Consider the following 25,519-nt stretch of genomic DNA (forward strand, 5'->3'; position numbering starts at 1 on the left):
CCCCGGCCGACCAGGAGCAGCGCCAGCCGCCTCGCCTGGCGCCGCGCCCGCCGCGGCCGCCGCCGTCGCCGCCGCCTCGCCCCGCGCCGCCCCGCCCCCTCGCACATCGCGGCCCCGCACCCAGAGACCGGCGTCGGCCCAGCCTGTCTGGCCGCCGCCGCCGCCCCCCACCCCCCACCCCCCACCCCCACTAGGTCCTCGCCGCCCTCCCTCCTCCGCCCCTGCCCATCCGGGGCGCCCGTCCTCCTGCTCGCATCCTTGCTTGCCCGCTCGGGCCTCTTCTCCCTGCGCGATCCGCGCCGGGCAGGCCCTAGGCGCCGGCGCACTCGGAGTGTTCCGCGCCGTCCGGGTCCGGGGCCCGGGCCTGGGGTCCACTCCGAGTCGGGCTGGGAGGGCTGCTGTGCGGGCTGGCGCGGTTGGTTTGGGGTCCGGTCGGGTGTGGCACGTGGCGGGCGCCTGCGTAAGGCAGGGCGTCGAGGGCAGGGGTAGGCGTGGGCGGGCAGGCGGAGAGGGGGCGGGCGCCCGGGTGGCCGCCGCCGCCGTCCTCGTTAGTATAGTGGTGAGTATCCCCGCCTGTCACGCGGGAGACCGGGGTTCGATTCCCCGACGGGGAGGCAAGACGCCCTTTTTGGTCGCCGGCGCCACCGCCGCTCTGTCCAAACGCTTGCCCCCAGGGCCCTTCTCCTCCCTCGCGCGTCCGGCGAGAAGCGCGGGGCGACGACGGGTGCCCGGCTTGCCCACCGTCGAGCGCCCCCACCCCTTTGCCTTCCTCGTGACCCCGGCGCGCGCGCGCGCGCGCGTGCGGGGTCACCACGGCCCAGCCAGGGCCTCCTGTCGTGCCCCCGGCGCCTGACGAGTGACTGGCCGCAACGGGCTCCTCGGCGACGCGACGCTGCCCGGTGCTGGATGGGCGCGGGGGACGGGGTGGGCGGCGGCTGGGTCGGGTCCTCTGTGGGTGCGGGATGTGGCCTCGCCGGGCACTCCGCGGAGAAGGGCCCGGGCGAGCGGGTCGCCGGAGGGCAGCGTGTCTCGCGGGGCGGGGAATGCCCGGCCGGCAGCCGAGGGCCGGGGGAGCGGCACGGCGGCCAGAGCGCCCCCCAGAGGCGGGCGGCGGGCGGTCGGGCCTGCGGAGCCGCACAGCGGCGTCGTGCTGGCGGGGCTGGGCCTGGCGCTGGGGCTGGGGCTGGGGCTGGGGCTGGCGCTGGGGCTGCGGCTGGGGCTGGGGCGGCCGCTGCTGGCGCCTGCGGCAGCGCAGAGCTGCCGACCGGCGGCACGTCGGGGCAGGGCGGCGCCAGGCGGCCCAGGCGGCGGCGAGAAGGCGTGAAGGCGCCTCTGCGAAGCGTGCGCCGGCGTCTCGGGGCGGCCGGGGCTGTGCAGCGTTGGTGGTATAGTGGTGAGCATAGCTGCCTTCCAAGCAGTTGACCCGGGTTCGATTCCCGGCCAACGCAGCTGGCCAACCTTTTGCACGGCTCCAGGGCCCTCGTGCCCAGGCCCGATGGGAGCCGGGAGCCGGGAGCCGAGAGCCCGGAGCCGGAGCGTGGCCCGAGGCTGAGCGCGTGTGTGAGGGAGGGAAGGAGGTGCGCAGCGTTTTGAGGGTGCTGCCGGCAGGGCGGGTGGGTTGGTAGGGCGGGCGGGCGGCTGGCCGTGGCCAGGCAGGGGCCTTGGAGCCAAAGCGGAGGCGACGGGGTGGTCTGGAGGCGCTGCGCCCAGGGCGCGCGGGCCAGGCGCAGAGCCCGACGCTCCCTGGTGGTCTAGTGGTTAGGATTCGGCGCTCTCACCGCCGCGGCCCGGGTTCGATTCCCGGTCAGGGAAGCCTTTCTTCTTCCTCTCGGCCTCCCGACCTCTCCCCAGCGCATCCGCACCCCTTTTAGCCGAAGCTGGCTGGCTTCTCCCTTGCCTCGCGGCTAGCCCCACGGCCTCGGGGCCCAGACAAGGCCAGGCGCACGGCCGAGCCCAAGCCTTGCCCTGTCGCCTCGGCCAGCCCAACCCTTTTGGCCTCGCCAGCGGGCCGGCCGCCCAACGGCAGCGCGTCGGCGCCTCGCCTGGGCGCTCGCATGGCTCCCCCTCTTCCTCCGTCCCAAACCCGAGAGGCCGCGCGCACGCGCGCGCGCGCGCGCGATACCCTCTGTCCTCACGCGGGGCCACCCACAGACGCCCGCACGTCCGGCCACCGCAGGGGCTTGGACTCTCCGGCTGCACTGCTGCCGCCAGGAGAAACCCCGCCACCCCTGACAAGCCACCCCTTGCTCCTTCCGGAGGTGCTACTGAGTGCTGACGGTGCGGGGAAGCGGGCCGGGGGGGTGGGGGGTCGGAGGGGGAAGAGGTCGGGGCAGGGTGAGCGATCTGCCTCTTTGCGTCGGGACACCTGCTGGAGCCCCTGGTCCCTTCCCTCGCCCTCGGGCCAGCCACCGCTCGGTCCAGCTTCCCGGCCACCACGAGCAGAGAGCGGCACGGTTGCGCCGGGGATGTGGAGTTGGGAGAGCGAACGTGGACGCGTGCACGAAGCAGAACCGACGGGCAGTGCAGGAGAGACAGCAGGAAGATTCGGGAGGCCGGTGGGGAAAACCCAACAGCCAAGCAGGGGGAGGGGGTGGAGGCACACCGGAGACAGACGGTGGACTTGTAGCCAACAGGTTCTTGAAATCGCATCACCCATCCCTTGAGTCCCACGGCAAAGTGGCAAGCGTGTTCCCTGGAACGCCTTCCACCTCCCCCAGCCCCGACCGCCACCGCGCAGGCCCACGGCCGAGTTTGCCCGTTGAAGGTTTTCCCACTGGCGCCTTAGCCGACACCTAGCCAGGAGCTACTCCAGCCCTGTCTCCAGCCCTGTGCCCGTCGTCTTGTCCGGGTGCTCCTCCAGCTAAATCGCAGACCACGGTCTCCTTCCCAGAAACACTTGCACGCCTCTGTCCGCCACGGGTCTGCTGTCTGTTCAGAGATTGTCTCCTTCAGGAGCCCAAGCGGACAGCCCGTGCACCGGCCAAACCTGCCGCGGCACCACACTGGCTGGGTTGGGGCAAGGTCGTCCCAGCGGTGGAAAGGAGCCGCTGTGGGCAGCCGGGCGCTGACCATCACCACGGGAACTTCCCTCAGCGCCATTGCTTCTGTGGGTGTGTGGGTGTGTGTGTGTGTGTGTGTGTGTGGTGTGAGCGTGTGGGGGTGTGTCTGGGTGCGTGTGGGGTGTGTGTGGGGTGTGTGGGTGTGAGCGTGTGTGGGGGGGTGTGTGTGGAGCGTGTGTGGTGGGGGATGCCGCGGGATGAAGGTGTTTACTCACGTGGGTGGCCTCCCACGGGGGTCAGGGCATAGAGCGAGGAGGATCCCAGAAGGAGGGGAGGGCCGGGGGCAGCCCGGGTGTGTGGGTGGGGTGCCCGGCGCGGGGAGGTGTGGGGCTTGCGGGACCGGTCCAGAGTGCGGCTGGACAGTCGGGCAGGGTGTCTGCAGAGGCTTCGGTGGGGCGGGGGAAGAGCTCCTTCCCCGGCGCCATGCCAGGCATGGACGTGAGCACCTGTGCGGGAGGGTGAGCTCTGAGGTAGGGGAGGGGAGAGAGCACGAGTGTGCCTGAGGAGCGTGTGGGAGGCCGGGACTGCCAGCCGAGAATGTGAGCGATGGGGGTGGGGGGTGGGTGGGAGGGGTCCAGCCTGGAGGCTGGCAGGAGCTGCGCGTGGCAAGTGCTGGGGAGCGGGCCCCGGTGCAAGAGAGCTGGAGGCCCCCGTGGCGGGACAGGACCGTGGCGGAGGAGGTGCGCGGGGGGAGACTGCTGTGCGGTGCTGCAAGGTGGTCAGGCCAAGGGGTGGGGTGTGGGGGGCGTGGGTGGGAAGCAGGCCGGCGGGCAGGCCGAAGGGAGACACAGAGAGAGGGCGGGCCCGGGTCTAGGAGCCGTCCCAACGGGGTGAGGGATTCCACCGCCCCCGAGACTTCGATCACCTGTCATCGGGACAGCCAGTCATGCGTCAGGGGGCGTCCTGGGCTTGAGATTCAGAGAGGCCAAAGGGACAAATGCCACACAGGATCATTGACCAGTGAGGACTTGGAGAGGAGGGGGCGTGCAGGCAGGGGAACCGTGAGGGGATGTTGGGGCAGGAGGGGCTGGTGGGGCTGGAGGTGCAGGCTGTGCTGGTGCTTGTGTTGCTGGTGGAGGACGACTTGGTGCTGCTGCTGCTGGTGCTGGGGGTTGACCTCGGTGCTCTTGGTGCCGGTGCGCGGGCTGCTGTGGCGATGGTGTGCACGGTCCCGGTGGCGGCGGCGGTGGTGATGGACTCCAGGAGTGTTGGCGATGGTGCCCGACGCGGTGTGGTGATGGTGGACTTGGTGGTGGAGCTGGTGTTGGTGGAGCTGGTGGAGTTGGTGGAGGTGGTGGCGGGGGTGGCGGGGGTGGCGGGGGTGGCGGGGGTGGTGATCGTGGAGGACTTCGGTACCGTTGGCAATGATGCCCATGCTGCTGAGCTGGCGGTGGACTTGGTCCTGCTGGTGATGGTGGTGGTGGTGGTGGTGGAGGTGGCGGTGGTGGTGGTGGAGCTGGTGGTGGTGGCGGTGGTGGCGGGGGTGGTGGGGGTGGTGATCGTGGAGGACTTCGGTACTGTTGGCAATGATGCCCATGCTGGTGAGCTGGCGGTGGACTTGGTCCTGCTGGTGATGGTGGTGGTGCTGGTGCTGGAGGTGGCGGTGGTGGTGGAGTTGTTGGTGGTGGCGATGTTGGAGGTGGCGGTGTTGGTGATGGTGGAGGTGGCGGTGGTGGCGGTGGGGGTGGGGGTGGTGATCGTGGAGGACTTTGGTACCGTTGGCAATGATGCCAAGCTGGTGCGCTGGTGGCGGACTTGGTCCTGCTGGTGATCGTGGTGGTGGACTTGGTGGTGGACTTGGTGGTGGGGTGGGTGGTGCTGATGGTGGAGAACTTCCCTGCTCTGGGCGATGGTGCCCGACGCGGTGTGGTGATGGAGGACTGGTGGTGGTGGTGGTGGTGGCGGCGGAGGGGGAGACTGGTGCTGCTGGTGCTAGTGCTGGCGCGGGCGTTGGTGGACCTGGTGTTGGCGGGGGTCCTAGCGTGGCAGGAGCGGCGGAGTTGGAAGGCCACTGCGGCCAAGCGGGGCCTCAAGAGACTATAGGGCGCGCGTCGGGAGCATGTGGTGCCATGCATCGGGTCTTCCTGGTGCAGCCCAGTGAGTTTGTGAGGGTCCCTGGAGGAGAATGGGACGGATCAGGGCTCGGGGTGGCAACTTGGTTGCCCCTGGTTGTGCAAAGAGAGGAGGACTCTGGCAGTGTGGGTAGAGTGAGACCGGGAGGGAGGAACCGTGATGAAAGGCGTGGAGGTGGGGCGCGGCCCCGTGGGCTCTGGTGCGGCGCGGCGCCGTGCGGGTGTGTGGTGGTGCGGGGGAGCCTCGCTGGAAGGGAAGCGGGTGAGCGAAGCGGGGTGCTCAGGGTCCTGAAGAGAAAAGGGGCAAGGGAGGCGTGTGGGCGGGCCAGGGGCCTCGGGCGCTGGGTGGAGTTTGGTCCGCTGGGCGAGAGAGACGGAGAGGAAGGGCAGGGGCGGGCTCCGGCCTGGTCCGGAGCGGAGCTGGTTTAGGCCAGGCGCCTTGAGCGTGGGCCAGAGGAAGCCGGGGGGCGCGCTGGGGCTGCAGGGCCGGCCAAAAGGGGACGGCGCGCTGCATGGGCCGGGAATCGAACCCGGGCCTCCCGCGTGGCAGGCGAGAATTCTACCACTGAACCACCCATGCACCGATGGCGCCGCTCCCCAGACGGCTTCCCCAGCGGCGCTCCCCAGCGGCGGCCAGACCCGGGTCCGGGCCTGTTCGGAGCATCGGCTTCGTTTGAGCAGGAGGCGGACGCGCGGTGTGGGACAGAGGCTCCAGGCACGTCCCGAGCCCTAGCGAGCGGCGCAGACGGGCCGAGCGCGGCGGGGACGCACGCCGGCCGACTAGGCTCCTGCGGTGCTTTCTCCTCGGTCGAGGGCCGCGGCGAGACGCTGCCCTGCCGGGGTGGCCAGGGGCAGCCGGGAGCCGGACCCAGGCTGGCCAGCGCCCGAATCCCACCCAGCGCGGGGGAGGCTGTGGCAGGCGCGGCTGAGCACGGCCGTGGCCTTCCGCGGCTCCTCTCAGCCGCCACCCAAAGCCCCTTTGGCCGAGGGCTTCCTGGCCGGGGCAGAGGGTGCGAGGGCGGGCGGGGCGGCGGACCGGAGCTCCGGTTGTGTGCGCACGTGCGGTGCCGTGGGGTGGGCTGTCGCGGGGTGGGGTGTGTGGGTGTGGGTGTGGGCGGGCGCGTGTGTCGTGTGTAGGAGATGGAGGCCCCGTAGCGCCGCCGGCGCCGCCGAGTAGCCGCTCAGGCCAGGAGAGCGAAGCGAGGTGTGTGATCTCGGGCGCGCAGCGCTCCCTCGGGGGCCAGCTCGGCGGGGGGGCGGGGGGCGTGGGGAGGGCGGCGGTGGTTGTGAGGCAAGAGCGCGACCTTGGCTGGCGGGAGCGCTCCGGCAGAGTGGCTGCTGGCTAGCTGGCCGACAGCGCGGTGAGGGAGCGCGCTGGGGTCCTCGGGTCCCGGCCGGGCAGCGGCTGCCGGCGCGGAGATTCGCTGGGGCGCCCAGGTGGGTGGCCTGGGGATCCAGGGCTTCCTTGGGCTCAGCGCTCACGGGAGCCACCTGCCCGGGCTGGACTCCCGGGCCAGGCCCACTGAAGGGAGGGCCCTGTCGTGGGCCGGCGAGCAGGTGGCTGGGCAGCCTGGGTCCCGGGAGGGAGGCAGGCAGGTGTGGGCAGGGTAAAGCGTCATCAAGGTGGCAAATCGTCGTGGGCACCTCGGGCCACCTGAGGAGGGTGTGGAGAGAAGGGAATGGGGGCCGGCGGAAAGGACGGACGGGCTCTCTGTGGGACGGTGTGCTCCTGGTGGCGGGAGTGCACGGCTCTGAGAGCGAGGCGCTCTTCAGCAGGCACCAGTCTGGTGGAGAACGGAATGCGGAGGGCTTTGGGCATTTGCGCCGCCGGCTGGTCTGCAGGGGGCCGCGGGAGTGGAGCGGGAGCGGGAGCGGGAGCCCGAGGGAGGAAGGAAGGAAAACGCAGCCCCCGGAAAGCAGGTGAGGAGAGACGTGCTGCCAAGTGGCCCAGGCCTGCGGGGGTGGGCGTGGGATCGGGCGGGAAAGGCGCGTGACCTGGTGGGGGAGGGCGTGTGTGCGCCAAGCCTGGGGCCAGGAGCGTCGAGGCGTCAGGGCTCGGCACTGGGCCCTTTGTGCTAGGGCGCAAGGCCGGAGCGGCGGGCCAGGCAGGAGCGGGCTTGCGATAGGGCGTGGCTCCAGGCCCGCCGGGGTCCGGTGCCCTGGTGGGGCGGGCCAAAAGGTGGGCGTGTCAGGAGTGGGATTCGAACCCACGCCTCCAGGGGAGACTGCGACCTGAACGCAGCGCCTTAGACCGCTCGGCCATCCTGACGGCGGGCCTGGGCGCGTCGCCGCTCGCCTGGCTGGGACCCGGCGCGAACGCTGGCGGCGGCTGGCGGCTGTGTGGGCGCGCAAGGGACGGGACGCGCGCCCCGGCCGACCAGGAGCAGCGCCAGCCGCCTCGCCTGGCGCCGCGCCCGCCGCCTCGCCTGGCGCCGCGCCCGCCGCGGCCGCCGCCGTCGCCGCCGCCTCGCCCCGCGCCGCCCCGCCCCCTCGCACATCGCGGCCCCGCACCCAGAGACCGGCGTCGGCCCAGCCTGTCTGGCCGCCGCCGCCGCCCCCCACCCCCCACCCCCCACCCCCACTAGGTCCTCGCCGCCCTCCCTCCTCCGCCCCTGCCCATCCGGGGCGCCCGTCCTCCTGCTCGCATCCTTGCTTGCCCGCTCGGGCCTCTTCTCCCTGCGCGATCCGCGCCCGGCAGGCCCTAGGCGCCGGCGCACTCGGAGTGTTCCGCGCCGTCCGGGTCCGGGGCCCGGGCCTGGGGTCCACTCCGAGTCGGGCTGGGAGGGCTGCTGTGCGGGCTGGCGCGGTTGGTTTGGGGTCCGGTCGGGTGTGGCACGTGGCGGGCGCCTGCGTAAGGCAGGGCGTCGAGGGCAGGGGTAGGCGTGGGCGGGCAGGCGGAGAGGGGTCGGGCGCCCGGGTGGCCGCCGCCGCCGTCCTCGTTAGTATAGTGGTGAGTATCCCCGCCTGTCACGCGGGAGACCGGGGTTCGATTCCCCGACGGGGAGGCAAGACGCCCTTTTTGGTCGCCGGCGCCACCGCCGCTCTGTCCAAACGCTTGCCCCCAGGGCCCTTCTCCTCCCTCGCGCGTCCGGCGAGAAGCGCGGGGCGACGACGGGTGCCCGGCTTGCCCACCGTCGAGCGCCCCCACCCCTTTGCCTTCCTCGTGACCCCGGGCGCGCGCGCGCGCGCGTGCGGGGTCACCACGGCCCAGCCAGGGCCTCCTGTCGTGCCCCCGGCGCCTGACGAGTGACTGGCCGCAACGGGCTCCTCGGCGACGCGACGCTGCCCGGTGCTGGATGGGCGCGGGGGACGGGGTGGGCGGCGGCTGGGTCGGGTCCTCTGTGGGTGCGGGATGTGGCCTCGCCGGGCACTCCGCGGAGAAGGGCCCGGGCGAGCGGGTCGCCGGAGGGCAGCGTGTCTCGCGGGGCGGGGAATGCCCGGCCGGCAGCCGAGGGCCGGGGGAGCGGCACGGCGGCCAGAGCGCCCCCCAGAGGCGGGCGGCGGGCGGTCGGGCCTGCGGAGCCGCACAGCGGCGTCGTGCTGGCGGGGCTGGGCCTGGCGCTGGGGCTGCGGCTGGGGCTGGGGCTGGCGCTGGGGCTGCGGCTGGGGCTGGGGCGGCCGCTGCTGGCGCCTGCGGCAGCGCAGAGCTGCCGACCGGCGGCACGTCGGGGCAGGGCGGCGCCAGGCGGCCCAGGCGGCGGCGAGAAGGCGTGAAGGCGCCTCTGCGAAGCGTGCGCCGGCGTCTCGGGGCGGCCGGGGCTGTGCAGCGTTGGTGGTATAGTGGTGAGCATAGCTGCCTTCCAAGCAGTTGACCCGGGTTCGATTCCCGGCCAACGCAGCTGGCCAACCTTTTGCACGGCTCCAGGGCCCTCGTGCCCAGGCCCGATGGGAGCCGGGAGCCGGGAGCCGAGAGCCCGGAGCCGGAGCGTGGCCCGAGGCTGAGCGCGTGTGTGAGGGAGGGAAGGAGGTGCGCAGCGTTTTGAGGGTGCTGCCGGCAGGGCGGGTGGGTTGGTAGGGCGGGCGGGCGGCTGGCCGTGGCCAGGCAGGGGCCTTGGAGCCAAAGCGGAGGCGACGGGGTGGTCTGGAGGCGCTGCGCCCAGGGCGCGCGGGCCAGGCGCAGAGCCCGACGCTCCCTGGTGGTCTAGTGGTTAGGATTCGGCGCTCTCACCGCCGCGGCCCGGGTTCGATTCCCGGTCAGGGAAGCCTTTCTTCTTCCTCTCGGCCTCCCGACCTCTCCCCAGCGCATCCGCACCCCTTTTAGCCGAAGCTGGCTGGCTTCTCCCTTGCCTCGCGGCTAGCCCCACGGCCTCGGGGCCCAGACAAGGCCAGGCGCACGGCCGAGCCCAAGCCTTGCCCTGTCGCCTCGGCCAGCCCAACCCTTTTGGCCTCGCCAGCGGGCCGGCCGCCCAACGGCAGCGCGTCGGCGCCTCGCCTGGGCGCTCGCATGGCTCCCCCTCTTCCTCCGTCCCAAACCCGAGAGGCCGCGCGCACGCGCGCGCGCGATACCCTCTGTCCTCACGCGGGGCCACCCACAGACGCCCGCACGTCCGGCCACCGCAGGGGCTTGGACTCTCCGGCTGCACTGCTGCCGCCAGGAGAAACCCCGCCACCCCTGACAAGCCACCCCTTGCTCCTTCCGGAGGTGCTACTGAGTGCTGACGGTGCGGGGAAGCGGGCCGGGGGGGTGGGGGGTCGGAGGGGGAAGAGGTCGGGGCAGGGTGAGCGATCTGCCTCTTTGCGTCGGGACACCTGCTGGAGCCCCTGGTCCCTTCCCTCGCCCTCGGGCCAGCCACCGCTCGGTCCAGCTTCCCGGCCACCACGAGCAGAGAGCGGCACGGTTGCGCCGGGGATGTGGAGTTGGGAGAGCGAACGTGGACGCGTGCACGAAGCAGAACCGACGGGCAGTGCAGGAGAGACAGCAGGAAGATTCGGGAGGCCGGTGGGGAAAACCCAACAGCCAAGCAGGGGGAGGGGGTGGAGGCACACCGGAGACAGACGGTGGACTTGTAGCCAACAGGTTCTTGAAATCGCATCACCCATCCCTTGAGTCCCACGGCAAAGTGGCAAGCGTGTTCCCTGGAACGCCTTCCACCTCCCCCAGCCCCGACCGCCACCGCGCAGGCCCACGGCCGAGTTTGCCCGTTGAAGGTTTTCCCACTGGCGCCTTAGCCGACACCTAGCCAGGAGCTACTCCAGCCCTGTCTCCAGCCCTGTGCCCGTCGTCTTGTCCGGGTGCTCCTCCAGCTAAATCGCAGACCACGGTCTCCTTCCCAGAAACACTTGCACGCCTCTGTCCGCCACGGGTCTGCTGTCTGTTCAGAGATTGTCTCCTTCAGGAGCCCAAGCGGACAGCCCGTGCACCGGCCAAACCTGCCGCGGCACCACACTGGCTGGGTTGGGGCAAGGTCGTCCCAGCGGTGGAAAGGAGCCGCTGTGGGCAGCCGGGCGCTGACCATCACCACGGGAACTTCCCTCAGCGCCATTGCTTCTGTGGGTGTGTGGGGGTGTGCGTGTGTGTGTGTGGTGTGAGCGTGTGGGGGTGTGTCTGGATGTGTGTGGGGTGTGTGTGGGGTGTGTGGGTGTGAGCGTGTGTGTGGGGGTGTGTGTGGAGCGTGTGTGGTGGGGGATGCCGCGGGATGAAGGTGTTTACTCACGTGGGTGGCCTCCCACGGGGGTCAGGGCATAGAGCGAGGAGGATCCCAGAAGGAGGGGAGGGCCGGGGGCAGCCCGGGTGTGTGGGTGGGGTGCCCGGCGCGGGGAGGTGTGGGGCTTGCGGGACCGGTCCAGAGTGCGGCTGGACAGTCGGGCAGGGTGTCTGCAGAGGCTTCGGTGGGGCGGGGGAAGAGCTCCTTCCCCGGCGCCATGCCAGGCATGGACGTGAGCACCTGTGCGGGAGGGTGAGCTCTGAGGTAGGGGAGGGGAGAGAGCACGAGTGTGCCTGAGGAGCGTGTGGGAGGCCGGGACTGCCAGCCGAGAATGTGAGCGATGGGGGTGGGGGGTGGGTGGGAGGGGTCCAGCCTGGAGGCTGGCAGGAGCTGCGCGTGGCAAGTGCTGGGGAGCGGGCCCCGGTGCAAGAGAGCTGGAGGCCCCCGTGGCGGGACAGGACCGTGGCGGAGGAGGTGCGCGGGGGGAGACTGCTGTGCGGTGCTGCAAGGTGGTCAGGCCAAGGGGTGGGGTGTGGGGGGCGTGGGTGGGAAGCAGGCCGGCGGGCAGGCCGAAGGGAGACACAGAGAGAGGGCGGGCCCGGGTCTAGGAGCCGTCCCAACGGGGTGAGGGATTCCACCGCCCCCGAGACTTCGATCACCTGTCATCGGGACAGCCAGTCATGCGTCAGGGGGCGTCCTGGGCTTGAGATTCAGAGAGGCCAAAGGGACAAATGCCACACAGGATCATTGACCAGTGAGGACTTGGAGAGGAGGGGGCGTGCAGGCAGGGGAACCGTGAGGGGATGTTGGGGCAGGAGGGGCTGGTGGGGCTGGAGGTGCAGGCTGTGCTGGTGCTTGTGTTGCTGGTGGAGGACGACTTGGTGCTGCTGCTGCTGGTGCTGGGGGTTGACCTCGGTGCTCTTGGTGCCGGTGCGCGGGCTGCTGTGGCGATGGTGTGCACGGTCCCGGTGGCGGCGGCGGTGGTGATGGACTCCAGGAGTGTTGGCGATGGTGCCCGACGCGGTGTGGTGATGGTGGACTTGGTGGTGGAGCTGGTGTTGGTGGAGCTGGTGGAGTTGGTGGAGGTGGTGGCGGGAGTGGCGGGGGTGGCGGGGGTGGCGGGGGTGGTGATCGTGGAGGACTTCGGTACCGTTGGCAATGATGCCCATGCTGCTGAGCTGGCGGTGGACTTGGTCCTGCTGGTGATGGTGGTGGTGGTGGTGGTGGAGGTGGCGGTGGTGGTGGTGGAGCTGGTGGTGGTGGCGGTGGTGGCGGGGGTGGTGGGGGTGGTGATCGTGGAGGACTTCGGTACTGTTGGCAATGATGCCCATGCTGGTGAGCTGGCGGTGGACTTGGTCCTGCTGGTGATGGTGGTGGTGCTGGTGCTGGAGGTGGCGGTGGTGGTGGAGTTGGTGGTGGTGGTGGTGGTGGTGGCGATGGTCGAGGTGGCGGTGGTGGTGGAGTTGTTGGTGGTGGCGATGTTGGAGGTGGCGGTGGTGGTGATGGTGGAGGTGGCGGTGGTGGCGGTGGGGGTGGGGGTGGTGATCGTGGAGGACTTCGGTACCGTTGGCAATGATGCCAAGCTGGTGCGCTGGTGGCGGACTTGGTCCTGCGGGTGATCGTGGTGGTGGACTTGGTGGTGGACTTGGTGGTGGGGTGGGTGGTGCTGATGGTGGAGAACTTCCCTGCTCTGGGCGATGGTGCCCGACGCGGTGTGGTGATGGAGGACTGGTGGTGGTGGTGGTGGTGGCGGCGGAGGGGGAGACTGGTGCTGCTGGTGCTAGTGCTGGCGCGGGCGTTGGTGGACCTGGTGTTGGCGGGGGTCCTAGCGTGGCAGGAGCGGCGGAGTTGGAAGGCCACTGCGGCCAAGCGGGGCCTCAAGAGACTATAGGGCGCGCGTCGGGAGCATGTGGTGCCATGCATCGGGTCTTCCTGGTGCAGCCCAGTGAGTTTGTGAGGGTCCCTGGAGGAGAATGGGACGGATCAGGGCTCGGGGTGGCAACTTGGTTGCCCCTGGTTGTGCAAAGAGAGGAGGACTCTGGCAGTGTGGGTAGAGTGAGACCGGGAGGGAGGAACCGTGATGAAAGGCGTGGAGGTGGGGCGCGGCCCCGTGGGCTCTGGTGCGGCGCGGCGCCGTGCGGGTGTGTGGTGGTGCGGGGGAGCCTCGCTGGAAGGGAAGCGGGTGAGCGAAGCGGGGTGCTCAGGGTCCTGAAGAGAAAAGGGGCAAGGGAGGCGTGTGGGCGGGCCAGGGGCCTCGGGCGCTGGGTGGAGTTTGGTCCGCTGGGCGAGAGAGACGGAGAGGAAGGGCAGGGGCGGGCTCCGGCCTGGTCCGGAGCGGAGCTGGTTTAGGCCAGGCGCCTTGAGCGTGGGCCAGAGAAAGCCGGGGGGCGCGCTGGGGCTGCAGGGCCGGCCAAAAGGGGACGGCGCGCTGCATGGGCCGGGAATCGAACCCGGGCCTCCCGCGTGGCAGGCGAGAATTCTACCACTGAACCACCCATGCACCGATGGCGCCGCTCCCCAGACGGCTTCCCCAGCGGCGCTCCCCAGCGGCGGCCAGACCCGGGTCCGGGCCTGTTCGGAGCATCGGCTTCGTTTGAGCAGGAGGCGGACGCGCGGTGTGGGACAGAGGCTCCAGGCACGTCCCGAGCCCTAGCGAGCGGCGCAGACGGGCCGAGCGCGGCGGGGACGCACGCCGGCCGACTAGGCTCCTGCGGTGCTTTCTCCTCGGTCGAGGGCCGCGGCGAGACGCTGCCCTGCCGGGGTGGCCAGGGGCAGCCGGGAGCCGGACCCAGGCTGGCCAGCGCCCGAATCCCACCCAGCGCGGGGGAAGCTGTGGCAGGCGCGGCTGAGCACGGCCGTGGCCTTCCGCGGCTCCTCTCAGCCGCCACCCAAAGCCCCTTTGGCCGAGGGCTTCCTGGCCGGGGCAGAGGGTGCGAGGGCGGGCGGGGCGGCGGACCGGAGCTCCGGTTGTGTGCGCACGTGCGGTGCCGTGGGGTGGGCTGTCGCGGGGTGGGGTGTGTGGGTGTGGGTGTGGGCGGGCGCGTGTGTCGTGTGTAGGAGATGGAGGCCCCGTAGCGCCGCCGGCGCCGCCGAGTAGCCGCTCAGGCCAGGAGAGCGAAGCGAGGTGTGTGAGCTCGGGCGCGCAGCGCTCCCTCGGGGGCCAGCTCGGCGGGGGGGCGGGGGGCGTGGGGAGGGCGGCGGTGGTTGTGAGGCAAGAGCGCGACCTTGGCTGGCGGGAGCGCTCCGGCAGAGTGGCTGCTGGCTAGCTGGCCGACAGCGCGGTGAGGGAGCGCGCTGGGGTCCTCGCGTCCCGGCCGGGCAGCGGCTGCCGGCGCGGAGATGCGCTGGGGCGCCCAGGTGGGTGGCCTGGGGATCCAGGGCTTCCTTGGGCTCAGCGCTCACGGGAGCCACCTGCCCGGGCTGGACTCCCGGGCCAGGCCCACTGAAGGGAGGGCCCTGTCGTGGGCCGGCGAGCAGGTGGCTGGGCAGCCTGGGTCCCGGGAGGGAGGCAGGCAGGTGTGGGCAGGGTAAAGCGTCATCAAGGTGGCAAATCGTCGTGGGCACCTCGGGCCACCTGAGGAGGGTGTGGAGAGAAGGGAATGGGGGCCGGCGGAAAGGACGGACGGGCTCTCTGTGGGACGGTGTGCTCCTGGTGGCGGGAGTGCACGGCTCTGAGAGCGAGGCGCTCTTCAGCAGGCACCAGTCTGGTGGAGAACGGAATGCGGAGGGCTTTGGGCATTTGCGCCGCCGGCTGGTCTGCAGGGGGCCGCGGGAGTGGAGCGGGAGCGGGAGCGGGAGCGGGAGCCCGAGGGAGGAAGGAAGGAAAACGCAGCCCCCGGAAAGCAGGTGAGGAGAGACGTGCTGCCAAGTGGCCCAGGCCTGCGGGGGTGGGCGTGGGATCGGGCGGGAAAGGCGCGTGACCTGGTGGGGGAGGGCGTGTGTGCGCCAAGCCTGGGGCCAGGAGCGTCGAGGCGTCAGGGCTCGGCACTGGGCCCTTTGTGCTAGGGCGCAAGGCCGGAGCGGCGGGCCAGGCAGGAGCGGGCTTGCGATAGGGCGTGGCTCCAGGCCCGCCGGGGTCCGGTGCCCTGGTGGGGCGGGCCAAAAGGTGGGCGTGTCAGGAGTGGGATTCGAACCCACGCCTCCAGGGGAGACTGCGACCTGAACGCAGCGCCTTAGACCGCTCGGCCATCCTGACGGCGGGCCTGGGCGCGTCGCCGCTCGCCTGGCTGGGACCCGGCGCGAACGCTGGCGGCGGCTGGCGGCTGTGTGGGCGCGCAAGGGACGGGACGCGCGCCCCGGCCGACCAGGAGCAGCGCCAGCCGCCTCGCCTGGCGCCGCGCCCGCCGCGGCCGCCGCCGTCGCCGCCGCCTCGCCCCGCGCCGCCCCGCCCCCTCGCACATCGCGGCCCCGCACCCAGAGACCGGCGTCGGCCCAGCCTGTCTGGCCGCCGCCGCCGCCCCCCACCCCCCACCCCCCACCCCCACTAGGTCCTCGCCGCCCTCCCTCCTCCGCCCCTGCCCATCCGGGGCGCCCGTCCTCCTGCTCGCATCCTTGCTTGCCCGCTCGGGCCTCTTCTCCCTGCGCGATCCGCGCCCGGCAGGCCCTAGGCGCCGGCGCACTCGGAGTGTTCCGCGCCGTCCGGGTCCGGGGCCCGGGCCTGGGGTCCACTCCGAGTCGGGCTGGGAGGGCTGCTGTGCGGGCTGGCGCGGTTGGTTTGGGGTCCGGTCGGGTGTGGCACGTGGCGGGCGCCTGCGTAAGGCAGGGCGTCGAGGGCAGGGGTAGGCGTGGGCGGGCAGGCGGAGAGGGGTCGGGCGCCCGGGTGGCCGCCGCCGCCGTCCTCGTTAGTATAGTGGTGAGTATCCCCGCCTGTCACGCGGGAGACCGGGGTTCGATTCCCCGACGGGGAGGCAAGACGCCCTTTTTGGTCGCCGGCGCCACCGCCGCTCTGTCCAAACGCTTGCCCCCAGGGCCCTTCTCCTCCCTCGCGCGTCCGGCGAGAAGCGCGGGGCGACGACGGGTGCCCGGCTTGCCCACCGTCGAGCGCCCCCACCCCTTTGCCTTCCTCGTGACCCCGGGCGCGCGCGCGCGCGCGTGCGGGGTCACCACGGCCCAGCCAGGGCCTCCTGTCGTGCCCCCGGCGCCTGACGAGTGACTGGCCGCAACGGGCTCCTCGGCGACGCGACGCTGCCCGGTGCTGGATGGGCGCGGGGGACGGGGTGGGCGGCGGCTGGGTCGGGTCCTCTGTGGGTGCGGGATGTGGCCTCGCCGGGCACTCCGCGGAGAAGGGCCCGGGCGAGCGGGTCGCCGGAGGGCAGCGTGTCTCGCGGGGCGGGGAATGCCCGGCCGGCAGCCGAGGGCCGGGGGAGCGGCACGGCGGCCAGAGCGCCCCCCAGAGGCGGGCGGCGGGCGGTCGGGCCTGCGGAGCCGCACAGCGGCGTCGTGCTGGCGGGGCTGGGCCTGGCGCTGGGGCTGGGGCTGGGGCTGGGGCTGGCGCTGGGGCTGCGGCTGGGGCTGGGGCGGCCGCTGCTGGCGCCTGCGGCAGCGCAGAGCTGCCGACCGGCGGCACGTCGGGGCAGGGCGGCGCCAGGCGGCCCAGGCGGCGGCGAGAAGGCGTGAAGGCGCCTCTGCGAAGCGTGCGCCGGCGTCTCGGGGCGGCCGGGGCTGTGCAGCGTTGGTGGTATAGTGGTGAGCATAGCTGCCTTCCAAGCAGTTGACCCGGGTTCGATTCCCGGCCAACGCAGCTGGCCAACCTTTTGCACGGCTCCAGGGCCCTCGTGCCCAGGCCCGATGGGAGCCGGGAGCCGGGAGCCGAGAGCCCGGAGCCGGAGCGTGGCCCGAGGCTGAGCGCGTGTGTGAGGGAGGGAAGGAGGTGCGCAGCGTTTTGAGGGTGCTGCCGGCAGGGCGGGTGGGTTGGTAGGGCGGGCGGGCGGCTGGCCGTGGCCAGGCAGGGGCCTTGGAGCCAAAGCGGAGGCGACGGGGTGGTCTGGAGGCGCTGCGCCCAGGGCGCGCGGGCCAGGCGCAGAGCCCGACGCTCCCTGGTGGTCTAGTGGTTAGGATTCGGCGCTCTCACCGCCGCGGCCCGGGTTCGATTCCCGGTCAGGGAAGCCTTTCTTCTTCCTCTCGGCCTCCCGACCTCTCCCCAGCGCATCCGCACCCCTTTTAGCCGAAGCTGGCTGGCTTCTCCCTTGCCTCGCGGCTAGCCCCACGGCCTCGGGGCCCAGACAAGGCCAGGCGCACGGCCGAGCCCAAGCCTTGCCCTGTCGCCTCGGCCAGCCCAACCCTTTTGGCCTCGCCAGCGGGCCGGCCGCCCAACGGCAGCGCGTCGGCGCCTCGCCTGGGCGCTCGCATGGCTCCCCCTCTTCCTCCGTCCCAAACCCGAGAGGCCGCGCGCACGCGCGCGCGCGCGCGCGATACCCTCTGTCCTCACGCGGGGCCACCCACAGACGCCCGCACGTCCGGCCACCGCAGGGGCTTGGACTCTCCGGCTGCACTGCTGCCGCCAGGAGAAACCCCGCCACCCCTGACAAGCCACCCCTTGCTCCTTCCGGAGGTGCTACTGAGTGCTGACGGTGCGGGGAAGCGGGCCGGGGGGGTGGGGGGTCGGAGGGGGAAGAGGTCGGGGCAGGGTGAGCGATCTGCCTCTTTGCGTCGGGACACCTGCTGGAGCCCCTGGTCCCTTCCCTCGCCCTCGGGCCAGCCACCGCTCGGTCCAGCTTCCCGGCCACCACGAGCAGAGAGCGGCACGGTTGCGCCGGGGATGTGGAGTTGGGAGAGCGAACGTGGACGCGTGCACGAAGCAGAACCGACGGGCAGTGCAGGAGAGACAGCAGGAAGATTCGGGAGGCCGGTGGGGAAAACCCAACAGCCAAGCAGGGGGAGGGCGTGGAGGCACACCGGAGACAGACGGTGGACTTGTAGCCAACAGGTTCTTGAAATCGCATCACCCATCCCTTGAGTCCCACGGCAAAGTGGCAAGCGTGTTCCCTGGAACGCCTTCCACCTCCCCCAGCCCCGACCGCCACCGCGCAGGCCCACGGCCGAGTTTGCCCGTTGAAGGTTTTCCCACTGGCGCCTTAGCCGACACCTAGCCAGGAGCTACTCCAGCCCTGTCTCCAGCCCTGTGCCCGTCGTCTTGTCCGGGTGCTCCTCCAGCTAAATCGCAGACCACGGTCTCCTTCCCAGAAACACTTGCACGCCTCTGTCCGCCACGGGTCTGCTGTCTGTTCAGAGATTGTCTCCTTCAGGAGCCCAAGCGGACAGCCCGTGCACCGGCCAAACCTGCCGCGGCACCACACTGGCTGGGTTGGGGCAAGGTCGTCCCAGCGGTGGAAAGGAGCCGCTGTGGGCAGCCGGGCGCTGACCATCACCACGGGAACTTCCCTCAGCGCCATTGCTTCTGTGGGTGTGTGGGGGTGTGCGTGTGTGTGTGTGGTGTGAGCGTGTGGGGGTGTGTCTGGATGTGTGTGGGGTGTGTGTGGGGTGTGTGGGTGTGAGCGTGTGTGTGGGGGTGTGTGTGGAGCGTGTGTGGTGGGGGATGCCGCGGGATGAAGGTGTTTACTCACGTGGGTGGCCTCCCACGGGGGTCAGGGCATAGAGCGAGGAGGATCCCAGAAGGAGGGGAGGGCCGGGGGCAGCCCGGGTGTGTGGGTGGGGTGCCCGGCGCGGGGAGGTGTGGGGCTTGCGGGACCGGTCCAGAGTGCGGCTGGACAGTCGGGCAGGGTGTCTGCAGAGGCTTCGGTGGGGCGGGGGAAGAGCTCCTTCCCCGGCGCCATGCCAGGCATGGACGTGAGCACCTGTGCGGGAGGGTGAGCTCTGAGGTAGGGGAGGGGAGAGAGCACGAGTGTGCCTGAGGAGCGTGTGGGAGGCCGGGACTGCCAGCCGAGAATGTGAGCGATGGGGGTGGGGGGTGGGTGGGAGGGGTCCAGCCTGGAGGCTGGCAGGAGCTGCGCGTGGCAAGTGCTGGGGAGCGGGCCCCGGTGCAAGAGAGCTGGAGGCCCCCGTGGCGGGACAGGACCGTGGCGGAGGAGGTGCGCGGGGGGAGACTGCTGTGCGGTGCTGCAAGGTGGTCAGGCCAAGGGGTGGGGTGTGGGGGGCGTGGGTGGGAAGCAGGCCGGCGGGCAGGCCGAAGGGAGACACAGAGAGAGGGCGGGCCCGGGTCTAGGAGCCGTCCCAACGGGGTGAGGGATTCCACCGCCCCCGAGACTTCGATCACCTGTCATCGGGACAGCCAGTCATGCGTCAGGGGGCGTCCTGGGCTTGAGATTCAGAGAGGCCAAAGGGACAAATGCCACACAGGATCATTGACCAGTGAGGACTTGGAGAGGAGGGGGCGTGCAGGCAGGGGAACCGTGAGGGGATGTTGGGGCAGGAGGGGCTGGTGGGGCTGGAGGTGCAGGCTGTGCTGGTGCTTGTGTTGCTGGTGGAGGACGACTTGGTGCTGCTGCTGCTGGTGCTGGGGGTTGACCTCGGTGCTCTTGGTGCCGGTGCGCGGGCTGCTGTGGCGATGGTGTGCACGGTCCCGGTGGCGGCGGCGGTGGTGATGGACTCCAGGAGTGTTGGCGATGGTGCCCGACGCGGTGTGGTGATGGTGGACTTGGTGGTGGAGCTGGTGTTGGTGGAGCTGGTGGAGTTGGTGGAGGTGGTGGCGGGAGTGGCGGGGGTGGCGGGGGTGGCGGGGGTGGTGATCGTGGAGGACTTCGGTACCGTTGGCAATGATGCCCATGCTGCTGAGCTGGCGGTGGACTTGGTCCTGCTGGTGATGGTGGTGGTGGTGGTGGTGGAGGTGGCGGTGGTGGTGGTGGAGCTGGTGGTGGTGGCGGTGGTGGCGGGGGTGGTGGGGGTGGTGATCGTGGAGGACTTCGGTACTGTTGGCAATGATGCCCATGCTGGTGAGCTGGCGGTGGACTTGGTCCTGCTGGTGATGGTGGTGGTGCTGGTGCTGGAGGTGGCGGTGGTGGTGGAGTTGGTGGTGGTGGTGGTGGTGGTGGCGATGGTCGAGGTGGCGGTGGTGGTGGAGTTGTTGGTGGTGGCGATGTTGGAGGTGGCGGTGGTGGTGATGGTGGAGGTGGCGGTGGTGGCGGTGGGGGTGGGGGTGGTGATCGTGGAGGACTTCGGTACCGTTGGCAATGATGCCAAGCTGGTGCGCTGGTGGCGGACTTGGTCCTGCGGGTGATCGTGGTGGTGGACTTGGTGGTGGACTTGGTGGTGGGGTGGGTGGTGCTGATGGTGGAGAACTTCCCTGCTCTGGGCGATGGTGCCCGACGCGGTGTGGTGATGGAGGACTGGTGGTGGTGGTGGTGGTGGCGGCGGAGGGGGAGACTGGTGCTGCTGGTGCTAGTGCTGGCGCGGGCGTTGGTGGACCTGGTGTTGGCGGGGGTCCTAGCGTGGCAGGAGCGGCGGAGTTGGAAGGCCACTGCGGCCAAGCGGGGCCTCAAGAGACTATAGGGCGCGCGTCGGGAGCATGTGGTGCCATGCATCGGGTCTTCCTGGTGCAGCCCAGTGAGTTTGTGAGGGTCCCTGGAGGAGAATGGGACGGATCAGGGCTCGGGGTGGCAACTTGGTTGCCCCTGGTTGTGCAAAGAGAGGAGGACTCTGGCAGTGTGGGTAGAGTGAGACCGGGAGGGAGGAACCGTGATGAAAGGCGTGGAGGTGGGGCGCGGCCCCGTGGGCTCTGGTGCGGCGCGGCGCCGTGCGGGTGTGTGGTGGTGCGGGGGAGCCTCGCTGGAAGGGAAGCGGGTGAGCGAAGCGGGGTGCTCAGGGTCCTGAAGAGAAAAGGGGCAAGGGAGGCGTGTGGGCGGGCCAGGGGCCTCGGGCGCTGGGTGGAGTTTGGTCCGCTGGGCGAGAGAGACGGAGAGGAAGGGCAGGGGCGGGCTCCGGCCTGGTCCGGAGCGGAGCTGGTTTAGGCCAGGCGCCTTGAGCGTGGGCCAGAGAAAGCCGGGGGGCGCGCTGGGGCTGCAGGGCCGGCCAAAAGGGGACGGCGCGCTGCATGGGCCGGGAATCGAACCCGGGCCTCCCGCGTGGCAGGCGAGAATTCTACCACTGAACCACCCATGCACCGATGGCGCCGCTCCCCAGACGGCTTCCCCAGCGGCGCTCCCCAGCGGCGGCCAGACCCGGGTCCGGGCCTGTTCGGAGCATCGGCTTCGTTTGAGCAGGAGGCGGACGCGCGGTGTGGGACAGAGGCTCCAGGCACGTCCCGAGCCCTAGCGAGCGGCGCAGACGGGCCGAGCGCGGCGGGGACGCACGCCGGCCGACTAGGCTCCTGCGGTGCTTTCTCCTCGGTCGAGGGCCGCGGCGAGACGCTGCCCTGCCGGGGTGGCCAGGGGCAGCCGGGAGCCGGACCCAGGCTGGCCAGCGCCCGAATCCCACCCAGCGCGGGGGAAGCTGTGGCAGGCGCGGCTGAGCACGGCCGTGGCCTTCCGCGGCTCCTCTCAGCCGCCACCCAAAGCCCCTTTGGCCGAGGGCTTCCTGGCCGGGGCAGAGGGTGCGAGGGCGGGCGGGGCGGCGGACCGGAGCTCCGGTTGTGTGCGCACGTGCGGTGCCGTGGGGTGGGCTGTCGCGGGGTGGGGTGTGTGGGTGTGGGTGTGGGCGGGCGCGTGTGTCGTGTGTAGGAGATGGAGGCCCCGTAGCGCCGCCGGCGCCGCCGAGTAGCCGCTCAGGCCAGGAGAGCGAAGCGAGGTGTGTGAGCTCGGGCGCGCAGCGCTCCCTCGGGGGCCAGCTCGGCGGGGGGGCGGGGGGCGTGGGGAGGGCGGCGGTGGTTGTGAGGCAAGAGCGCGACCTTGGCTGGCGGGAGCGCTCCGGCAGAGTGGCTGCTGGCTAGCTGGCCGACAGCGCGGTGAGGGAGCGCGCTGGGGTCCTCGCGTCCCGGCCGGGCAGCGGCTGCCGGCGCGGAGATGCGCTGGGGCGCCCAGGTGGGTGGCCTGGGGATCCAGGGCTTCCTTGGGCTCAGCGCTCACGGGAGCCACCTGCCCGGGCTGGACTCCCGGGCCAGGCCCACTGAAGGGAGGGCCCTGTCGTGGGCCGGCGAGCAGGTGGCTGGGCAGCCTGGGTCCCGGGAGGGAGGCAGGCAGGTGTGGGCAGGGTAAAGCGTCATCAAGGTGGCAAATCGTCGTGGGCACCTCGGGCCACCTGAGGAGGGTGTGGAGAGAAGGGAATGGGGGCCGGCGGAAAGGACGGACGGGCTCTCTGTGGGACGGTGTGCTCCTGGTGGCGGGAGTGCACGGCTCTGAGAGCGAGGCGCTCTTCAGCAGGCACCAGTCTGGTGGAGAACGGAATGCGGAGGGCTTTGGGCATTTGCGCCGCCGGCTGGTCTGCAGGGGGCCGCGGGAGTGGAGCGGGAGCGGGAGCGGGAGCGGGAGCCCGAGGGAGGAAGGAAGGAAAACGCAGCCCCCGGAAAGCAGGTGAGGAGAGACGTGCTGCCAAGTGGCCCAGGCCTGCGGGGGTGGGCGTGGGATCGGGCGGGAAAGGCGCGTGACCTGGTGGGGGAGGGCGTGTGTGCGCCAAGCCTGGGGCCAGGAGCGTCGAGGCGTCAGGGCTCGGCACTGGGCCCTTTGTGCTAGGGCGCAAGGCCGGAGCGGCGGGCCAGGCAGGAGCGGGCTTGCGATAGGGCGTGGCTCCAGGCCCGCCGGGGTCCGGTGCCCTGGTGGGGCGGGCCAAAAGGTGGGCGTGTCAGGAGTGGGATTCGAACCCACGCCTCCAGGGGAGACTGCGACCTGAACGCAGCGCCTTAGACCGCTCGGCCATCCTGACGGCGGGCCTGGGCGCGTCGCCGCTCGCCTGGCTGGGACCCGGCGCGAACGCTGGCGGCGGCTGGCGGCTGTGTGGGCGCGCAAGGGACGGGACGCGCGCCCCGGCCGACCAGGAGCAGCGCCAGCCGCCTCGCCTGGCGCCGCGCCCGCCGCGGCCGCCGCCGTCGCCGCCGCCTCGCCCCGCGCCGCCCCGCCCCCTCGCACATCGCGGCCCCGCACCCAGAGACCGGCGTCGGCCCAGCCTGTCTGGCCGCCGCCGCCGCCCCCCACCCCCCACCCCCCACCCCCACTAGGTCCTCGCCGCCCTCCCTCCTCCGCCCCTGCCCATCCGGGGCGCCCGTCCTCCTGCTCGCATCCTTGCTTGCCCGCTCGGGCCTCTTCTCCCTGCGCGATCCGCGCCCGGCAGGCCCTAGGCGCCGGCGCACTCGGAGTGTTCCGCGCCGTCCGGGTCCGGGGCCCGGGCCTGGGGTCCACTCCGAGTCGGGCTGGGAGGGCTGCTGTGCGGGCTGGCGCGGTTGGTTTGGGGTCCGGTCGGGTGTGGCACGTGGCGGGCGCCTGCGTAAGGCAGGGCGTCGAGGGCAGGGGTAGGCGTGGGCGGGCAGGCGGAGAGGGGTCGGGCGCCCGGGTGGCCGCCGCCGCCGTCCTCGTTAGTATAGTGGTGAGTATCCCCGCCTGTCACGCGGGAGACCGGGGTTCGATTCCCCGACGGGGAGGCAAGACGCCCTTTTTGGTCGCCGGCGCCACCGCCGCTCTGTCCAAACGCTTGCCCCCAGGGCCCTTCTCCTCCCTCGCGCGTCCGGCGAGAAGCGCGGGGCGACGACGGGTGCCCGGCTTGCCCACCGTCGAGCGCCCCCACCCCTTTGCCTTCCTCGTGACCCCGGGCGCGCGCGCGCGCGCGTGCGGGGTCACCACGGCCCAGCCAGGGCCTCCTGTCGTGCCCCCGGCGCCTGACGAGTGACTGGCCGCAACGGGCTCCTCGGCGACGCGACGCTGCCCGGTGCTGGATGGGCGCGGGGGACGGGGTGGGCGGCGGCTGGGTCGGGTCCTCTGTGGGTGCGGGATGTGGCCTCGCCGGGCACTCCGCGGAGAAGGGCCCGGGCGAGCGGGTCGCCGGAGGGCAGCGTGTCTCGCGGGGCGGGGAATGCCCGGCCGGCAGCCGAGGGCCGGGGGAGCGGCACGGCGGCCAGAGCGCCCCCCAGAGGCGGGCGGCGGGCGGTCGGGCCTGCGGAGCCGCACAGCGGCGTCGTGCTGGCGGGGCTGGGCCTGGCGCTGGGGCTGGGGCTGGGGCTGGGGCTGGCGCTGGGGCTGCGGCTGGGGCTGGGGCGGCCGCTGCTGGCGCCTGCGGCAGCGCAGAGCTGCCGACCGGCGGCACGTCGGGGCAGGGCGGCGCCAGGCGGCCCAGGCGGCGGCGAGAAGGCGTGAAGGCGCCTCTGCGAAGCGTGCGCCGGCGTCTCGGGGCGGCCGGGGCTGTGCAGCGTTGGTGGTATAGTGGTGAGCATAGCTGCCTTCCAAGCAGTTGACCCGGGTTCGATTCCCGGCCAACGCAGCTGGCCAACCTTTTGCACGGCTCCAGGGCCCTCGTGCCCAGGCCCGATGGGAGCCGGGAGCCGGGAGCCGAGAGCCCGGAGCCGGAGCGTGGCCCGAGGCTGAGCGCGTGTGTGAGGGAGGGAAGGAGGTGCGCAGCGTTTTGAGGGTGCTGCCGGCAGGGCGGGTGGGTTGGTAGGGCGGGCGGGCGGCTGGCCGTGGCCAGGCAGGGGCCTTGGAGCCAAAGCGGAGGCGACGGGGTGGTCTGGAGGCGCTGCGCCCAGGGCGCGCGGGCCAGGCGCAGAGCCCGACGCTCCCTGGTGGTCTAGTGGTTAGGATTCGGCGCTCTCACCGCCGCGGCCCGGGTTCGATTCCCGGTCAGGGAAGCCTTTCTTCTTCCTCTCGGCCTCCCGACCTCTCCCCAGCGCATCCGCACCCCTTTTAGCCGAAGCTGGCTGGCTTCTCCCTTGCCTCGCGGCTAGCCCCACGGCCTCGGGGCCCAGACAAGGCCAGGCGCACGGCCGAGCCCAAGCCTTGCCCTGTCGCCTCGGCCAGCCCAACCCTTTTGGCCTCGCCAGCGGGCCGGCCGCCCAACGGCAGCGCGTCGGCGCCTCGCCTGGGCGCTCGCATGGCTCCCCCTCTTCCTCCGTCCCAAACCCGAGAGGCCGCGCGCACGCGCGCGCGCGCGCGCGATACCCTCTGTCCTCACGCGGGGCCACCCACAGACGCCCGCACGTCCGGCCACCGCAGGGGCTTGGACTCTCCGGCTGCACTGCTGCCGCCAGGAGAAACCCCGCCACCCCTGACAAGCCACCCCTTGCTCCTTCCGGAGGTGCTACTGAGTGCTGACGGTGCGGGGAAGCGGGCCGGGGGGGTGGGGGGTCGGAGGGGGAAGAGGTCGGGGCAGGGTGAGCGATCTGCCTCTTTGCGTCGGGACACCTGCTGGAGCCCCTGGTCCCTTCCCTCGCCCTCGGGCCAGCCACCGCTCGGTCCAGCTTCCCGGCCACCACGAGCAGAGAGCGGCACGGTTGCGCCGGGGATGTGGAGTTGGGAGAGCGAACGTGGACGCGTGCACGAAGCAGAACCGACGGGCAGTGCAGGAGAGACAGCAGGAAGATTCGGGAGGCCGGTGGGGAAAACCCAACAGCCAAGCAGGGGGAGGGCGTGGAGGCACACCGGAGACAGACGGTGGACTTGTAGCCAACAGGTTCTTGAAATCGCATCACCCATCCCTTGAGTCCCACGGCAAAGTGGCAAGCGTGTTCCCTGGAACGCCTTCCACCTCCCCCAGCCCCGACCGCCACCGCGCAGGCCCACGGCCGAGTTTGCCCGTTGAAGGTTTTCCCACTGGCGCCTTAGCCGACACCTAGCCAGGAGCTACTCCAGCCCTGTCTCCAGCCCTGTGCCCGTCGTCTTGTCCGGGTGCTCCTCCAGCTAAATCGCAGACCACGGTCTCCTTCCCAGAAACACTT

General features: G+C 71.9%; 18 non-coding genes across 18 annotated transcripts; 12 read left to right on the plus strand and 6 right to left on the minus strand.

Annotated features, from left to right (window-relative positions):
- The first annotated feature begins 542 nt into the window (after window positions 1-542).
- Window positions 543-614, plus strand: TRNAD-GUC (transfer RNA aspartic acid (anticodon GUC)). The gene has a single exon. It is a non-coding gene; the product is annotated as a tRNA-Asp (tRNA).
- A 762-nt stretch (window positions 615-1,376) lies between these two features.
- TRNAG-UCC (transfer RNA glycine (anticodon UCC)) lies at window positions 1,377-1,448 on the plus strand. The gene has a single exon. It is a non-coding gene; the product is annotated as a tRNA-Gly (tRNA).
- Window positions 1,449-1,740: 292 nt separating this feature from the next.
- Window positions 1,741-1,812, plus strand: TRNAE-CUC (transfer RNA glutamic acid (anticodon CUC)). Its single transcript has one exon. It is a non-coding gene; the product is annotated as a tRNA-Glu (tRNA).
- A 3,828-nt stretch (window positions 1,813-5,640) lies between these two features.
- TRNAG-GCC (transfer RNA glycine (anticodon GCC)) lies at window positions 5,641-5,711 on the minus strand. Its single transcript has one exon. It is a non-coding gene; the product is annotated as a tRNA-Gly (tRNA).
- A 1,606-nt stretch (window positions 5,712-7,317) lies between these two features.
- On the minus strand, window positions 7,318-7,400 carry TRNAL-CAG (transfer RNA leucine (anticodon CAG)). The gene has a single exon. It is a non-coding gene; the product is annotated as a tRNA-Leu (tRNA).
- Window positions 7,401-8,064: 664 nt separating this feature from the next.
- Window positions 8,065-8,136, plus strand: TRNAD-GUC (transfer RNA aspartic acid (anticodon GUC)). The gene has a single exon. It is a non-coding gene; the product is annotated as a tRNA-Asp (tRNA).
- A 761-nt stretch (window positions 8,137-8,897) lies between these two features.
- On the plus strand, window positions 8,898-8,969 carry TRNAG-UCC (transfer RNA glycine (anticodon UCC)). The gene has a single exon. It is a non-coding gene; the product is annotated as a tRNA-Gly (tRNA).
- A 292-nt stretch (window positions 8,970-9,261) lies between these two features.
- Window positions 9,262-9,333, plus strand: TRNAE-CUC (transfer RNA glutamic acid (anticodon CUC)). Its single transcript has one exon. It is a non-coding gene; the product is annotated as a tRNA-Glu (tRNA).
- Window positions 9,334-13,205: 3,872 nt separating this feature from the next.
- TRNAG-GCC (transfer RNA glycine (anticodon GCC)) lies at window positions 13,206-13,276 on the minus strand. The gene has a single exon. It is a non-coding gene; the product is annotated as a tRNA-Gly (tRNA).
- Window positions 13,277-14,888: 1,612 nt separating this feature from the next.
- On the minus strand, window positions 14,889-14,971 carry TRNAL-CAG (transfer RNA leucine (anticodon CAG)). The gene has a single exon. It is a non-coding gene; the product is annotated as a tRNA-Leu (tRNA).
- A 640-nt stretch (window positions 14,972-15,611) lies between these two features.
- TRNAD-GUC (transfer RNA aspartic acid (anticodon GUC)) lies at window positions 15,612-15,683 on the plus strand. The gene has a single exon. It is a non-coding gene; the product is annotated as a tRNA-Asp (tRNA).
- Window positions 15,684-16,444: 761 nt separating this feature from the next.
- TRNAG-UCC (transfer RNA glycine (anticodon UCC)) lies at window positions 16,445-16,516 on the plus strand. Its single transcript has one exon. It is a non-coding gene; the product is annotated as a tRNA-Gly (tRNA).
- A 292-nt stretch (window positions 16,517-16,808) lies between these two features.
- TRNAE-CUC (transfer RNA glutamic acid (anticodon CUC)) lies at window positions 16,809-16,880 on the plus strand. Its single transcript has one exon. It is a non-coding gene; the product is annotated as a tRNA-Glu (tRNA).
- Window positions 16,881-20,758: 3,878 nt separating this feature from the next.
- TRNAG-GCC (transfer RNA glycine (anticodon GCC)) lies at window positions 20,759-20,829 on the minus strand. The gene has a single exon. It is a non-coding gene; the product is annotated as a tRNA-Gly (tRNA).
- A 1,612-nt stretch (window positions 20,830-22,441) lies between these two features.
- TRNAL-CAG (transfer RNA leucine (anticodon CAG)) lies at window positions 22,442-22,524 on the minus strand. Its single transcript has one exon. It is a non-coding gene; the product is annotated as a tRNA-Leu (tRNA).
- Window positions 22,525-23,164: 640 nt separating this feature from the next.
- TRNAD-GUC (transfer RNA aspartic acid (anticodon GUC)) lies at window positions 23,165-23,236 on the plus strand. The gene has a single exon. It is a non-coding gene; the product is annotated as a tRNA-Asp (tRNA).
- Window positions 23,237-23,997: 761 nt separating this feature from the next.
- TRNAG-UCC (transfer RNA glycine (anticodon UCC)) lies at window positions 23,998-24,069 on the plus strand. The gene has a single exon. It is a non-coding gene; the product is annotated as a tRNA-Gly (tRNA).
- A 292-nt stretch (window positions 24,070-24,361) lies between these two features.
- TRNAE-CUC (transfer RNA glutamic acid (anticodon CUC)) lies at window positions 24,362-24,433 on the plus strand. Its single transcript has one exon. It is a non-coding gene; the product is annotated as a tRNA-Glu (tRNA).
- The last annotated feature ends 1,086 nt before the right edge of the window (window positions 24,434-25,519 follow it).

The sequence above is a fragment of the Mirounga angustirostris genome, unplaced genomic scaffold, assembly GCF_029215605.1.
Source record: "Mirounga angustirostris isolate CCGP_5_RB_7025 unplaced genomic scaffold, mMirAng1.0.hap1 SCAF_6, whole genome shotgun sequence".
Lineage (NCBI taxonomy): Eukaryota > Metazoa > Chordata > Mammalia > Carnivora > Phocidae > Mirounga > Mirounga angustirostris.